Raw genomic sequence first — 16,572 nt, forward strand, 5'->3', positions numbered from 1 at the left:
GCTGTAAAGACGCTTCAGAGAGAAATGTGCCCCTGTGGAGGTGGGTTGACTACCCCACATCTGTCCTCTGTGTTTCTTTCTGTTTTATGGAGGTGTAATGCCGGAGTGTTGGTGCACCCCGGCTGCTGCTTTGAGGAGAAACCTGAAAATTTGTACACACTTGATTTTGCTGGAGTCTTGTTTTCCACCTCTGGGAAAAGCCTCTCCATTCAGTTTGCTCATGGGGATTTGGGATGAGGGCCATGACCAGAGAGGAACTGCACATGGAGGGGAGCTCCGGGGCTCTGTGTGTATTTTCATCCCCAGAACCTGGCCCAGTTGCCAGCTAGGGAGACAGCTGGTGTTTAAGGCACAATGTCTGTGGTTATTTTGTGTCCATATCCACATACAGTCTGGGCAGCATGTTCTCAACAGACTCTCTACAGGACTGCTCCTAGTGCACCACACTACTTGCTGATGCAGGCAAAATCTCGGATAAATTCCAGACACTGAGCTTTGACCTCACCTGCAGAGCCCGTTGCACTAGGAAATCTTAGTACAAGACCGCTAGATGGGCCCTGTGGCAAGCAGAAGTGTTTGTTGCAAACATCAATATACCAACGTGGCAGTAGCATGCTGCAAAATCTTTAAGAGACAAAAAACTTCAAATGACTAGACAGATACTAACAAAAAAGTCAGTATTTGTGATATTAGTCCTGTCTCCTACATAGACTGGCTTTATTGTGCAAAAGCCCAGCTTTTAATGGTACTTTGAGCAGGGTACTCTGCCACTTGTCAAGTCAAACCCAGATACCTGCCAAGTTGCCCTCAGCATGCTGGCTGTTGTAGATACCATTCTGGAATGCCCAGCTCTCCCCTATAATATACAGGGAACCTGAGTTTGGAAATGAGCACAGTGGAATGTTTTACCTCTACTCAGCAGTCTACTTTCTTTCCCCATTCTGTACCTGGAGGGGCATAATGTGCCCATGTTTGCTACTCCACCACTACTCATTGATGGAAGCTGAAATCAATGTGGTGTTTAAGATAAGTGGGCTGACGAATGGGCATATTTTTCGATATTCCTAAAAAGATTAATATGGACAGCGCACCTTTGGGCATAGAAACTTGGAAGAACTCCTGGATCAGCTTATTTCTGTTTGAAGCACTTGAAAATTAAGTTAATGAAGCACCATGGGACTAGGCACGGAGCAAAAGCATATCTTATCTCTTGATTAATATTCTAGAGGGATTTAATCAATCCCAGTGGTTTATCGCCACACTTATTCAAAGTAAAATAAGATGGAAAGAAACAGTGAGGAAACTGAGATGGAAATATAGTCAAAAGTTTGGTGCTCTTTGTTCAGTACTCTGAAACTAACCTGCCCATAGCACTTAGAAGTTATGAATTACTGCTTTGAGACATTTTATAGTCTTCCAGTGCGCCTGCAGCTTGGACAGGACATTATGACTCTTAAATACACAATAGCAGCAGCCAAAGGACATAAGAAACCTTTATTCAAGAGTAGATTACAGTTATGATAAATGCATAAAATGCTATTCTTGTTCCTATACAGAATTGTTTAGGTCACTTTGCAGGCAAAGCCATTTCACTAAACCAAAAATGTTCAATAAACCAAAAGCAGGAAAAGTTAATGCTTCTTTTCTATGCTTTAGTGGAAAATCTTCTACTAATCAAAGTACTATAATTTTTTTTTCTTATTTCTGAGCTGGGAGAAATGTCTGAAAATTTTTTTTTCAATACAGTTGCCTGAATAAACAAACTGGGTTTTGATATGCAAATCTTAGGCAATGTTTTGATTATGTATTATCCCTTCACATATAATTTATCATGACAGTTTTCCTTACGTCCAATTCAAACCAATTTCATGTGACTCTTAGGAGCTGTACTTGTAAGGTGTTGAGGAACCCAGTTGTGTGTTAAGATGCTGTTCAAACACAGATAGAGTAAGATCAACTCTGTGCTGCTTTCTTTTGATATACCTGCAGGATTGCTCCTTTATTCTTTGCTAGCCCTTCAGCATGTGAAAATGTTGTCACATTAATTTACACAAATAAGGGTTACAAATATTGTGGAGAGGGTTCTTGATGTACCTACTAAATGCATCCTGTGCATTTACTCGTTTGGGATTTGGGAAGTGTGGGGAAAAGTTGTCTCAGTGGCAGTTTCTGCAGTAGCATTTCATTCTTCTGAGTCACAAAGCTAGTTTGATAGGTGATTGGGACAGGAGTTTCCACACACTTTTGATTAGAGCATAAAGTGAAGAAGGTGAAACCGGTCATGTCATTTAAACCCACTGGAGGAACAGCCAGTTTAACGTGGAGGTAATGTTACTGTAGTGTCTGAGGACAGTTTACATAACTTGTCAAATACAGGTGTATTTACTTATGGCTGCCAGTCTCTGTTACAGTTTTAACTGTGAGAGTGTAGATGCAAAGGATATACTCAAATGCATGGAATTGTACCGTGGAATTGGTGATAGGCTGCCTGAGAGCCCATGTGTCAGGGTTTGAGAGGAGGCCAACAAGGGGACATTATGTCAGTCATCTGCTACTGACTGCTCTCTCGAGGTAAGAAAATGGATGAAACCTTTTTCAAACAACTAGAAGCAGTCTCGTGATTACAGGTCCTTCATCACGAGATTGAGTAAGCACTGGAACAAGCTGCCCCAAAATGTGGCATATACCTGAAGAAAGCCCTGTACAACCTTACCTAACTAGGATGTGAGCTGTTTTGAGCAGCAGTTGGTCTGGATTGACCTCCTAGGATCCCTTCTAACATTTACCTACAATTCTGTGGTTTTAATGGAGAGCTGCTTCTGGATTAACTCGTGGCCTACTTTATAAACAGTAAAGTCTGTGTTTCTCTGTTAGGGATTTGCCATACAGATGATAAAATGAAAAGACTTGCCTAGCTCCCAAGGGTTCTGTAGGATTAAATCATCTATTTTGAAAAAAAAAAAAAATTAATGAGTTCCGATTAAATTTGAAGTGTTTCTGGTATAAGTTATTGTTACATCACGAGTGAATTACATTAGATGTATTGTTGTAAAGTGTCAATGCAAGAGCAGGAAATGAAACCTTGAAGACTTTTCACCTAGGAAATTTTCCTTACACTTTAGCTTTGTATTTTCAAACTATTCAAAATACCAGCTTCACACTTTTTACTTATATAAGGCATGCAGATGTTTGCTTTGCCCTTTTGTATACTCTTCTCATTGTATTTGCAACAGACATTGCATACATAAAACTTTTTCAGGTGTCTAGAAATCATGCTGCTTTTTTCACAAGCTCTTACAGTGCTTCTGAAACATCCCATTCTGCAAGGTGCCACATGTGCCTATGTACCTGAAACAAAACTTAGTTTCTTAATATCTTTCTCCCTGTAGGTGTCTATATAAGAAGTTGGAATGCTGTCTCTGCGCCTACATGAAGCACTGAACAATCATAGAATAGTCTAGTTGGAAGGGACCTTTAGGGGTCACCTAGTCCAACCCCCCTGCAGTGGAACAGGGACATCTTCAACTAGATCAGGTTGCTCAGAGCTTCATCCAATCTGATCTTGTATGTTCCCAGGGATGGGGCATCTACCACCTCTCTGGGCAACCTGTGCCAGTGTTTAACCACCTGCATTGTAAAAAATTTCTTCCTCCTATCTAGTCTGAACCTACCCTCCTTTAGTTTAAAACCATTACCCCTTGTCCTATCAGAACAAGCCCTACTGAAAAGTCTGTCCCCATCTTTCTCATAAGCCCCCTTTAAGGACTGAAAGGCTGCTATAAAAGCCTTCTCTTCTCCAGGCTAAACCACTCTATTTGGCTCAGCCTGTCTTCATGGGAGAGGTGCTCCAGCCCTCTGATCATCTTTGTGGCCTCCTCTGGACTCGCTGCAAAAGGTCCATGACCTTCGTATGCTGGGGACCACAGAGCTGAATGCAGCACTGCAGGTGGGATCTCATGAGAGCAGAATAGAGGGACAAAATCACCTCCCAGCACCTCCCTGATTTTAATTTTTGGTAGTTAAGTTTATTACCTTTCCATGTCGAGTCTGTGCCTTGTCCCTATGCAGTGTGCTTAGAGATTTGTGGAGTGATCATTGCAGTGATAACATTCCTTCAGCTGAGGCTCTGGTAACTGCCTGAAAAAGCAGGGGTGGCAGAGCTGTTTTCCTACCATAATGCTTCACTCATTTGCCCTTCCTCTGTCTTCTGAGTTCTTTTCGAGTCCTCTTTCCTCCTCTCCCAGCTCTTAAAACTCTGCAAGGAAATCAATTCTTATGCCCTAGTGAAAGTGGTAATGAATTGGCTGTAGTAACTACCTGCCCAGGTGTGCTGTGCTGTTGACTCCCTTCTATCTTTAATGGTGACCGTAGTTACTCTATCAGGAGTAATTATGCTTCTATCTTCCGGGGCTTGCTAATGAAATGCTGGAACCCTTTAGCTTCTACAGAAGTCATAGTAGTAAATATCCATCTATTTGCAGAAGGAAGTCTAGTTATTCAAATAATATAGCATTTAGGGTAGTACATTGTAGAAGAAGGTACTGTGAACTAGTGTGAAGGTTCTAAGGATCTGTGCTCCACAGGGAAAGACCTGAGATAATTCTGAATTGTAACACTCAGCCCCAGTGTTGCAAGATGCAGAAGGATAAAGCTAAATGAAGATGCCTGCCCTGATTTAACAGCTTGTCATATTGAATGAGGGAGCTTTTGCTTTTGCTTCTGCTCTTGGTTTCACAAGTTGGTTCTCTCCCAGTCGTAGTGCTCACTGGACTGCTCATGAACTGATTGATTGGGCTTAATCAGTATGGCACAGAAGAGTATTTAGTTCTCTCAAGTTCAGTTTCCATCTGGATTATGGTGTTGAATTGATCTGTGGAGGAGTCAGACAAGCTGCAGATATGGCAAAAGGTAATCCAGGGAGTATCTTCCCCTTTTGTGGCAGCAAAATATTAAATCAAGCTTCTCTGTGTTAATGTCACCGTGAGAAGATAAGTGGCTTGTTATTACTGTAGAATTAACCCTACATGTATGAACTGCTTTGAATGTTTCTATGGATTGAGAACAAGTTTTTACAGAAAGGCAGTTCCTTCTGTGGCTGTTTCCAGCTTTTTCCTTCCCAGGGCATTGATCTTTTGCATGTAGCAAGCACAATTTCTTCTGGCAAAGACCGGGATGTCAATGTGGAAAACAAGCAGAATGGAGTAGATTTAATGGAAATCCATGGAAATCCTTTCAGGTGTTAGGGCATAGCTGATGTTAAAATATGTGCCCTTCTGCTCTGAGAAATCAATAAATGCAATTTAGTCATGTTGCAACTGCCTTAAGATGAGCATTCTGACCATTTTTGCTTTCCTCCTAGCTGCACTGGAGCGCTCTGAAGCCTACTAATATCCTAGATTTTGCGTGCTACAGGAGAAAAGAATAACGGGGGTTTTTTCTGCGCTTACCCATACAGACTTGAATTGTATTTTCTGTTAAATACCCATCTTTACTGATGCTGAGTGTCAGTTAACCAATATGTATTCTTTGAATATTACAGAATAGTGGTGTTGGTGTGGTTATCACTGTTGTATATGTTTTGGCAATTTTGTGTGCTCCTAGCTGTTTATTCTTTAAGATCTTCTGTTGCAGCTGGAAGAGTTTTAGTATATGTAGTCAGAAGCAGGGAACCATTTCAATTCTGTCAGTGAATAAGACATAGTGGCTTTAAATTTTAAAAACAAGTTAAAAATAGGCACCACTGTTATGGACATTTGTGTTTGTTGTGTGATTGCATTGTAATGCAAAGTATGAAGCTCATTTTTTAATAGTTTCCTGTTGTGAATTTCATTTTCTCAGAAATGAGAGGCTAATAATTCTCAGTGGGATTTTTTTGTGGTCAGATGTAAGAACTAAATGTTTGCTCCAGAAGTTTACAATGGCTGTTTCAATTTTTGTCCTATTCAGGATAATTCTGTGGTTGGAGATTTCATGCTCTTTTATTTCTTTTATTATATGGAGAAATTAGAGTACTTGCCTTAAACAGCACCATTTCTCCTGCGTGGTTTGAAGCACTTTATGCAGGGTCCTCTCTGGGTCTGAAGTGGAATCTTTCTAACTTGTCTGAGGTCATTGTAGTAGACAGGAAGGTCTCTGATTTCTCAGCCCTGGGTCCTGACCACAAGACTACAATAACTTCCCTGAATCCAAAGCCTACAGTATTCCTGAAGTCTACATCTGATTTTCAGATGATGAGCTAATTAGTCCTTGGTCTTTGCAATTGCTGTTAATGGAAAGGCAAATTTGACAAAGTTAGTTATGTACTGTGCACATGTAGAAAAAAATGCTACCAGGGAAATTTCCACTTACTGTATCATAATTTCTGCTGTCAGTAAAAGTGGCAAGGTTTTTTTCCCCTATTTGTCTGCATATTTCAAGCATTTCCTTGAAGAATATCCCAGTGGCTCAAATGAACTGTCCCTTAAACAGACACCTAAATACTTAGCTGATTTTCTGTACTGCATACAAATCTGTAGTGTCGGCCTGAATTACATGCATGCTACTCTCTAATCTCTTTATAAAGAAACTGCACTGGTGTGAAATTGGAATGATACAGAAGTAAATCACACTCCTGAACTTTGTGTGATCACCATGCGAAGGACAAATTAAAGTACACCCATCCTCCAGATAAACAAACAAACAAAAAAAGCAATTGAGAGAGCAATAAAAGGATATGCAGCTGTAGAAAAAATATGAGCAAAGGACAGAGTTCAGATTAAAGACAGAAGCTGAAGAAAGGCAAGGCAAGAAATAAACAACTCTTTACAATAACTCGTGAAAGTCCTGGAGTGTAAGGGGGAAAATTCTTTCTGCTGCCCTGACCTCTAAAAAGAAGCCATCAGTTCTCTGAAATTCTGTGTGAAAAGGAAGTGCTAACAGCTGTTTCTCCATGTTCAGTCAGTGCATATGATGTTGTTTGAAGCAAGAAATTAACTTCAAGAATTCAGTCACGTTGGTAGTCCTACCCAGCAGTGTAAGCAAAGCCCACTTCTGCTGAGCCCTTTTATGTTGAAAATGCATCGTTGTAGCTGAGCTTAAAACAAGCACTAAACTAAACTGATTGAAAATAGAGTCTAGCAGATTGCAGGGTGAGTGAAACTGGATCTGTGGGGTCCACTTCTTACCTCAGTCACTACAAGATTAATTACTTCATTTGTAAATGCCTCTCCTTCTTCTTTTGTGAAGAGATACCATAATAATTCATATATCTCTGTGGTTCAGTTAAAATTACACCTATGTCTCAACTTCAAGTATCAAGTCAATGAAATCAGCAATTCTGAGGAGACCTCCCATGTTTATTTTTCCGTTTCTTTGTATGTGAATGGCAGGCATGAGAGGGCAGGTCCCATTCATGTCTTGGTCTGTTTTAATTGCTGAATATCATTATCATGTAAAAGATCTCCTCTCACATGCTTCAGTGGCTATGCAAGAAGGGCAAACCAAACACATTTCCTGCACCTCTGTAGTGGAAGACTGAAGTGAAAGGATGTATGGCAGTAGGTACGTATGGGGTACTGACGTTGACCATGTCCTGCCTAAATCTTACTGGTGACACAGACTTTAGCTCTGTTGATGTATTTAGTGTAACAGCCTTTAACTCACAGGTTCTGGCCCTTCAGCAGCTGGTGATGGTCAGTGAAATTGATGCAGACTTTAGGTTTTGTTGCTAAAAGACTACTAAAGCAAACAAGTTGGTGAAAACTTACTGGATCTTTCTAGGATGCTAAGAAAGACCTGCAAAGGTTGTCTGTATCCTGCAACCAAACCTGTAAATGTGATCATCTGAATAAAATTACATGTTTTCTGTAGAACATACATGACATTTCATATGCTATGTTATTAATTTGTGTTTTATGGGCACCTACAGCCTGAGATGGGGCTGGTGCTATGCATACATAGGGATGCCTGTGAAATACGGCACTGTGACTATACATACTTGACTGCAGGTTTTATATGAGTATTTTACCAAAATGTGTAATCATTTCTTCCTCACCTGAAGAGCTTAGATAAAGACAGTCTGACTTACTATAGCATTTCATTGAGTCCTCAGAGAAATTATGCTTTACATTCTGAACCCACAGGGTGAATCCTTTAGACAGTCCTGCAGAGGAGAGTTAAAAAAGAAATGTTGCCAATAGCAACTTGTTCTTCTGTTGGAACAAGCTGAAGTTATTTGAAAAGACAGCATAGAAATAAGGGAGCTGTGGAGAATGCGTGGAAAGCTTGTATATTGGTATTTTGAAGATATAAGTGACAAGGCCTTAAATTGCAGGGGTTTTGATAGGAAAATGGAAGTGAACATTCTCTCCTACATAGATTTTATAGAATTGCATCCTAACATCACACTTCAGTCACCCGCCTTCCTCACAATGTCCATATTATCAGTCCCTCTTCTGATGCTCTTAGCCTCCTCAATATCAGCTACCCAGACATGAAAATCAATCACCACCATCTGTTATTCTCTAACAATGTTGTCTAAATTCTACAGGATCTAGTGATGTGCTGGTACAGGGGTGGTGAGCGAGGCAATGGTCTGTAGGGTTGGTGTTCTACTAGGCAAAGGGTGAGGACCACATGAGAATCTCTTGCTCTTCTACATGCAGTTACTTTTAAGTCTTTTTAGAGCTAGTCTGCAGAGAATTAAGTTACATGAGGGAGAGTGCCATAATTGATGATTTCTGGAAGCAAAAGGTTAAAAGAGAATAATTAAATTTCTGAGAATTCGCAGATATAGGTAATGAATCTTGGACTTTTACTTACATATTACTAACCCCGAAACAAATGACACCAGTGGTAATGCACGACCGTTCTTTAAAAATGCTAAGCAAGCACGCTGGAGAGATGGGAGTATTTCCTTATTTTCCTGTACTATTTAGAATGAGCCACCAGATGGCAACCACAGCCTGCCCACCGATCTGAGCATCTCCACTTCCTATTTATGTAACTTCTATGACCCGAGTTCAGCATCCAACAGAGCCACTTTGCTTTCAAGGAAGTCAGCAAAAAGAAATACAACTGTAAAATTAACATCACGGGTTTGCTTCTTCTGATTTTCACTTGCTTTATATAAATGCAGCTACAGCATTTGAGAAAGTGAAGAATCAGGCCTGCTACATTCGTGTGTGTGCAAAGATGTGCCTGTGTAATGCATTTAAATCCACAGAGGAAATTAGTTCTTTGACAGCTACATTCTTCTCACAACTCTTTTTCTGGTCGCGTCTGGTTAGGTCAGGTCAGGTCCTCAGCTTGCAGAAAGACACAATGATACATATTTAATCGAGTTATATTGGCCTAAGCTTGTGAAAACAATAGTCCTAGTTTTACAGCAACTGGTGTCATGCAGCCTACCAACTACACTGACACTCGTTAAATTTCATACATTCAATGTGAGAGACTCTGTTTAACTTTCTTTACCGTCATTCATTCTTTCATTCTTTCTCATGCCTTCTTTCTTCCCCCATCAAGCCTACTGAGCAAGAGATACGGCAGTACTATAGCTTACTTAGAGTATTCCTCCTATGGGAACCCTGTTAGGATGCCATATCCTTGTTTCAGCCCAGCCTTCCACTCTTGCATACTAATGTTAAAAAAATACCTCCATTCTTCCACTCTGACATCATCAGTAGCATGAATGTTGAAGCCTGTGTTATGTACCTTGAAAACAGATGCTTAAATTCTTCAGTCAGATGACTGACAGCATTTTGCAGACATTGAGTTGTGCTGGACTGGACCCTTTGCAAATTTGTCATGGGACAGAACCTTAGAAGCAAACTTAGAATCTAAATACTGTGGGAGAATTATCACCAGGATAAGTAGGGAGACATCCAAGATCTTTTTCAAGACAGAACTGAGAGAGATCCCAGGTATTCTGGGTTACTGGCACTATAGCATTCACTGAACAAGCAATATCACTTCAGTCTATTGTTCTCCTGAGCTGTTAGAACTGTTTTCAATTTTGGTGTAGTGGCTACTTAATTTAGTAATTATTGTCTAAGGAGGGCACAAGAACAGCAACACAAGAAGCTGCCTTTTCCTGTGAGCTGCTAGATGCGTGCTTTGGATTTGGCTTTTATTTTGCCTGTGTGCTCTAGGTTGTTCTGAGCTGGCAGGGTCTGGGGAACATACAAAACCCTTGCATTTTTATACCTTTGTTGCTCCAGTGGATAATTTGGGTAGGCAGCTGGGAGGGCCCATAGGTAACAAAGATGTGCACTAACTAAAATGAGGCCTAGTGGCTAAATGATATTTGTTTATTTCCAGAGGAAATCTTGTTATATTAGCGTAGTTTTTCTGGATTTCCTGAATGCAAAGAAGGGTAGCAAATGGCACTCTAAAACTAATTGGACTTTGGCCAGCCTTCAGGGTATTAAACTAAACTGATTGTGGGATTTTTATTTGGTTCCTTAAACACCTTTTATCTTTGAAAGGAAAAAAAAAAGAAAAAAAAAGAAAGAAAATAAGCCTTCAAAGGAGGTTTAAATCCAGAGAAAAAGTTGCATGGCTGAGTGGCCGGCAAAAAATGATGCTAAAACTCCACCAAAACTGCTTTGTAATGTGGAATGGTGCATTGTGGGTGGTGTGTGTCCTTTCCTCTGTGGAACAAAAATTGAAACTTTCTCCACAGCTAGGGATTTAGGATGTGATGGTGACTGGGGAATCTTGGGAATCTTGCACTTGTGTAGTCTGAGGAAGTGATAAGCCAAGTAACATAATTTTATTTTATTCAGTCACCGTGTGATGTGGATGAACAAAGAGGGGGGTTTCCTCCTTGCTGCAGAACTACTTTTCTATAGATACATCTAATTACTCTCTGGTATGACATCCTGGCCATCAGCAAGCTGCTGGCTCAGCAGGCTGTAGTGCCACCCTGAGGTTATTCCAGGCTGATGGAAATCAAGTCATGTACAAGCTCAAATGGAAAATTGTATTAAAGTACTAGGATCACAGTGTCTCATAGTAGGACAGTGTGCTCTTTAGCAGGGTCCTGTTGGATTGTAAATCTGTAGTTGAAGTACAGTGCCACAGGCTTTTCTTTTGTTCTGTTTACCTGATGGAAAGGTGCAGCACGGTGGTGGGATGCACTGGTCAGCTAGTTGCAGCCAACACATTAAATCAATTAGCAGGAAGGAAGCTATGATGATGTACCTAGGAGGGAGGTGAGAGCCACTTGTATGGGTCCCTTGTATTTCTGCCCTTTCTCTTACACATTGAAGGAGAGTGCAAGAGGCTGAAGCACGGTGCAGTCTTGATTCTGCCAGCAGCTATTTCAGTTTTCTTATCCTTGGTTTTGATCTGAGGACTGGCCTTCAAAAGGGACATGCATGTGAAGTTGATTCCTACGTAGCCACTTGTCTCAGTTCTACCTTAAACAGAAGCGTACAAATTTGAAATGCTACATGGATGAGAAATCGCAGGCCCACTTCTTTCCTTCCCATGTATTTCATTTGCTGGTATCTTTCCTGTTGGGCTTTACCATTGACTGCTTCTTGACCTACTTTATTTCACATGTGTAGACTGGGAAGGATTTCAGCAGTTACTGCTCATTCTCTTCTGGAAAGAAAAGCTGGCAATACTATTTTTATTTTCATGTTAGAAAAAAAGAATGTTACTCGTGTCCTAAGGCAAGGTCATTTGCCTTCCGTTTAGGGTAATGTGAAAGAATGCTCCTATTAGAACTTTTGCTTTGAATATTAACTGCCAGTGCTTTACTAAAATAAAAGATGCTGCACCCTTATATCTTCAAGATGTTTTGGGTCCAACATGGATACACCCAAGCTTTCTGTTTCCAGTCCTGAAAATCAGGTGGTCAGTCTTGAATAGCTAAGCTACAGTTCATTTCTATTAGTGCTTTTGAGATTTCCTAATGTCTTGGAAAAAAAACCCCCAAACCAAACAACCGCCCCCCCCCCCCCCCCCCAAAAGCAATGCCACACAGCTGAGAGTATAAAACTGACCCTCTCTGCTATGAAACAATATCATGTTTCATAATAAAATAATTGTTTTTATTCAATTTAGTATTGCACTAGACAAGTGGTAAAACCTGACCTCCTAGAATGTATATTGTATAATTTATAGATCTGTAATTGCTGCTATATTATAAACTTCTTCACTTTCAGTAGATGGATACACAGGGAAGAACGAACATGTTATATTGCTATTACTTAAGAGGGACATAGACTACAGAGCACTGCAGAAACTGTAAATTACTTGCTAGAGTCCTTTGCTGCAAAACCAGTTACATTTTAAAAATGCATTTGCAATTGTACTGTCTATGGAATATTTATATTATGAAAGATCCTTGAGGTTGCTAAGTGCTTCGGTTGGGGGTGGGAGATATTTTTTTCTGTTGGATAAAGTACTCTTGCAATCTTCTTTACCTGGTATTTTGCTAGGCTGTTGGGATACTTTGTCATTTTGTGAACGGAGTCATTAGTAAGGATGATGCTGTGGTGCTTAGCCAGCCAGTCGCTTTTTACAGGAGAAATGTTTGTGAAGCTCAGTTTGACTGTTGGTCCTTGCCTTGATCCTACTGCTTCAGGAACTGGTTGTGCAAGGACTGTACCCTTGGAACTTTTTATGTGCTCTGTGCTGCATGGCAACAGAAAAGCTCAGTGGTTATTTTTACCAGCTGTTATACACGAGGAAATTCCATCCTGCATATTTGCTTTTTTAGAGTAGAAACATCTTGAACTTTTATTATTATTACAGAAGATATCTGTTTATATTCCAGTGAGCAATACTGGTACTACTCCTGAGATCACATGAAAATGCCCCTGCCTTTACACTCCCATCAACTGTATCCGCTACAATGTATGCTCTTATATCTTTGCCTGCTTCTCATATGCTACACTCGAATGCGTGTTGGGTGGAAAAAGTGTTATCTAACAACTGCAATAGAAACCTGTGTTAAGACTTTAAAAAATGGCTACTTATTGCAAGAATTCAATTTGAGAGAAAGCAAAAGACCTTATCTTTTTGTTGTTTTTGTTGCTGTTGTTCATCTGATTTTGCAGACAGGCATGAGAGTCTACTTATGGAAAATCAGTCTCTCTGAGCTGTGTGAAGGTTTGTATCTGAGATCCTGTCTTTACTCTGGCTCTGACTTGCTATGTTAACTAGAAAATGATCCCCTTTAAAAAAAAGTGTTATTTTGGGGACTCACTCTTTTATAGAATAAAACACAGACAATTTTGTTCAATTTCCCGTTTCATTCCCATAAGAATATAAAGCAATCCTCAAATGAAAATCGTTACAGTGAAACAGGTCTTGTTTTTTTCACTCATTTGTACTCTTACAACTACGTAGAGGACAGCAAAGGGAGAAAGTGATCAAGCTAGGAAAGAATGACTGCTTCTGCAATCATAGTGATAGCATAGCAATTGTACCTACAAGATTCTTATTGAATAACTGAATTATGCATTGGAACAAAGGGAGGAGGCAGAAAATGTGAGGGGTATAACTGAAAGGGTCTTTTGAACAGCCTAGATCAACAACAGATTGGCTACTCAGATTCACTGCCTTGAATGTCACCCCAGCATAATTCGGAGGGTAGTTTTGTTAAAGGACTGCAGTGTTTTCTGTCTGTGATACCATAATGAAAGCACTGCAGTGTTTCAGACCAATAGTTTGGAGGGTGTGAATGGTGCTATGAGGTTTGTGATGAGCACTGTAATCACATGAGGTTAAGGAATGTTGCGCTGTTGCATATACCTGTTTTCTAATGTGTGTGTCTGGTTTCTAGCAAACCCTAGGGTACCATGAGCCATACACTCCTCTGTGTATGAAATATAAAAGAATTCAGCAGAAGGTGAAAGAGTCTCAAACCAGAATATTGCCCACTACGCTGTGATGTGGCATTCTTTCCTTCTGCTACACAGTTCACCCTGTCCCATCTCCACCACTGCCTCTCTCAGAAAACAAAGCTCCCCCTACCTTCACCCTTTTTTTCCTCTTTCTACCCATCATTCACCTATATACATCACTGTGTCTTAGTTGTCTCTGCAGATTGTTCACAGGTACTCAGACATTTACAAATGAGATTCTATTCTATTCTATGTCAGCAAATCTAGCTAGGCTGTGGCAATTGCATTCCAGTTGCTCTGTGCTCCTGTAGAAGTCGCTGGCATAAAATTTTACATCAGGAAGATGAGAACTTACTCCTTTCCTGGCCACAATTTGTGCCATAGTATTTATAAGAGCTTTGAATAGTCTTATTAATTCTTCAAATGATTCAGGCAGAACTTCCCAATATTTGACTTTTAATTCTGTGTATATTCTTGTACTATCCTTGTCCCCATAAATGTCTGAACTCCTTTCAGTTAAAAAATAAGACTAAAGCCTGATGTCTCTGAGGCTCCCTGTTTTCTGTCCTTGGAGGAATTTATAGTTGTGTATCCTATGTGTATCCTATCCATTGGATCATTAGGGCAGCCATAGTATTCCTGAATTTAATCTTTCTTCACACACTGCCTTAGTAATGTCTAGTAGTATTGTTGCATTAAAACCTTTTTCTATAATTCCCGCCCCTGCATTCTTGTCTGGATCTGGTCCTTTATTTTTAACAGACAGCTATGAAATTATAAACTTGTCCTCAAAACTGCCGCTTTGTATATCTCCCTTATAAAATTTGCGTTGACCTTTGGACATGTATTCTGATGTCATGCTTGCAGAAGACTTTTCCTGGTGATTTTCAGAGCAGCGATATTTGGATAAACCACCTTTTTTTTTTTTTTTTTGCAATATTTTCAAGTAAGGGTATGAAGACAGATGATGCTTAGTTGCCAGATCGTGTACCTTTGTTTGAGATGAGTCAGTTACATGGTTAGATGTCTGTCTTCTTGCATCATGTTTGAATTGTGTTTAGAGACTTGAGTTCTGCTTTTAAACTCAGCAACAAATCTCAAACTGTATTGAGAGTAAAGCTATACCTCTTTGTTTAGGACTTATTTTAGGATAGCTGCCAAAGCCCACAGACAATATAAAGAAATCTTAAGATGGTGTGGTCTGATGCCACAGTAGAAGTTCAGGTTCCAAATTTTCTTATCTGTATCACATGCATACATTTTCTTGGATAGTTTTAAAAGAAAATGGTGAAACAGTTTGTTTCATTAAGAATGAAACTTCCCTGTGCAGTGTTTGTAGCTCATAAATTGCAGTTCTATGTTCAGATGAGAGAAAAAAAGTGAAACTACTAAGGAACAAATGAGCAATTCATTTGTAACAACTTCAAATATAGAATTGCATACTTGGAGTAAAATCAGTTTGCTCTTGACAAACTAAGAAGCCAAGGATTTTTTGTGGGATTAGAGCTCTACATTAGGAAATTCACATGTTTTCCTGTAAATTGTAGCCTGTGTGGGTTATCCTTCCCATTATTAGGGTTCCCTAGGATGTTTTTTCTAAGTTAGATAAGAGTTTGATCAGATTTGATAGCCTTTTTGAAGAGCAGGACTAATGGCATTTACTCTCCAGGATTAATGTGTGTCTCATGAGTAGTTTAAGTTTGAAGATCCTGTCACAAAGTCTCCATTATGATTAAAGCTGTCACTAAGTGAAAGCCTGGTCAATCTCAAAAAGATTTTCAAATATAATGTATCATGCTGCCAACATCCTTTTCTTGCAGGACATTTATACTTGTCATTATAGTAGCTGTCTGCAAAGAACAGCAGTAGTGATACCAGTCCTTTGTGAACATTGCAAAGATGTAGTACTTCCTGCTTTTCAGAAAGGGTAGCAAGAGTGGGAAGAAGTTCTTACTACATTGAGTTTGTTTTTTAATTAGCTTTTTTTCTTCTCTGGGTAGTGGGGCACATTGGTTAGTAAGAATTTAGGGACAATAAAGTGCCAGTGTTGCCATGTATAATGAAAAGACCTTTTTGCTGCCAAAATAGGTGTGAAAAATATCAATCAGCTTCCATAAGATGGTTAGACTCTAGATTTACCTGTTGTCTGTATTTCTGCTTTCTCCTGTTATTTTCCTTATTTTGCCTTGGGTGTCATACTAAACAACTACCTTCTTATGCTTCTTTTTAGGTAGCTTCTCTTCATTATTCAGCACAATTTCTACAAAAAATAAATAGAAATTAGGGGTTGACAAGAAATTGCTTGAATCTTAGGCCATTTCAACCAGCATTTGCATTCTGTAGCATTTTTCTCTCAGTAGTATCTTAACTAAAAGTATTGGATTTTGTTTACAAATTTGTTAAGCTTGTCTTGGCATCAGATAGTTGGGTTACATTTCCGTAATCGTAATCAAGTGCCATTATCTGTCCTCCTGCATCTCTAGCATTCAGCTATGCACATTGACTCAACAGTGCCAGGAGACAATAAATGATGATGGTTTTGTTCATGAGAGACCAAGTATCTGAGATTTGTTTTCACTCACAGTTTGAAATGGGTGCAGTCCTTTCTGCAGCAATGTCTGTCGCTGAAGGGTATGTCCAGGACTTTGCTGCCAGCTTATTTGAAGTAAGCTGTATAATTTGAAGCAGGAATCCTGGGGCCTGGCCATCCCTTCCTGGGCTTAAAATGGGT

The sequence above is a fragment of the Falco peregrinus genome, chromosome 4, assembly GCF_023634155.1.
Source record: "Falco peregrinus isolate bFalPer1 chromosome 4, bFalPer1.pri, whole genome shotgun sequence".
NCBI lineage: Eukaryota > Metazoa > Chordata > Aves > Falconiformes > Falconidae > Falco > Falco peregrinus.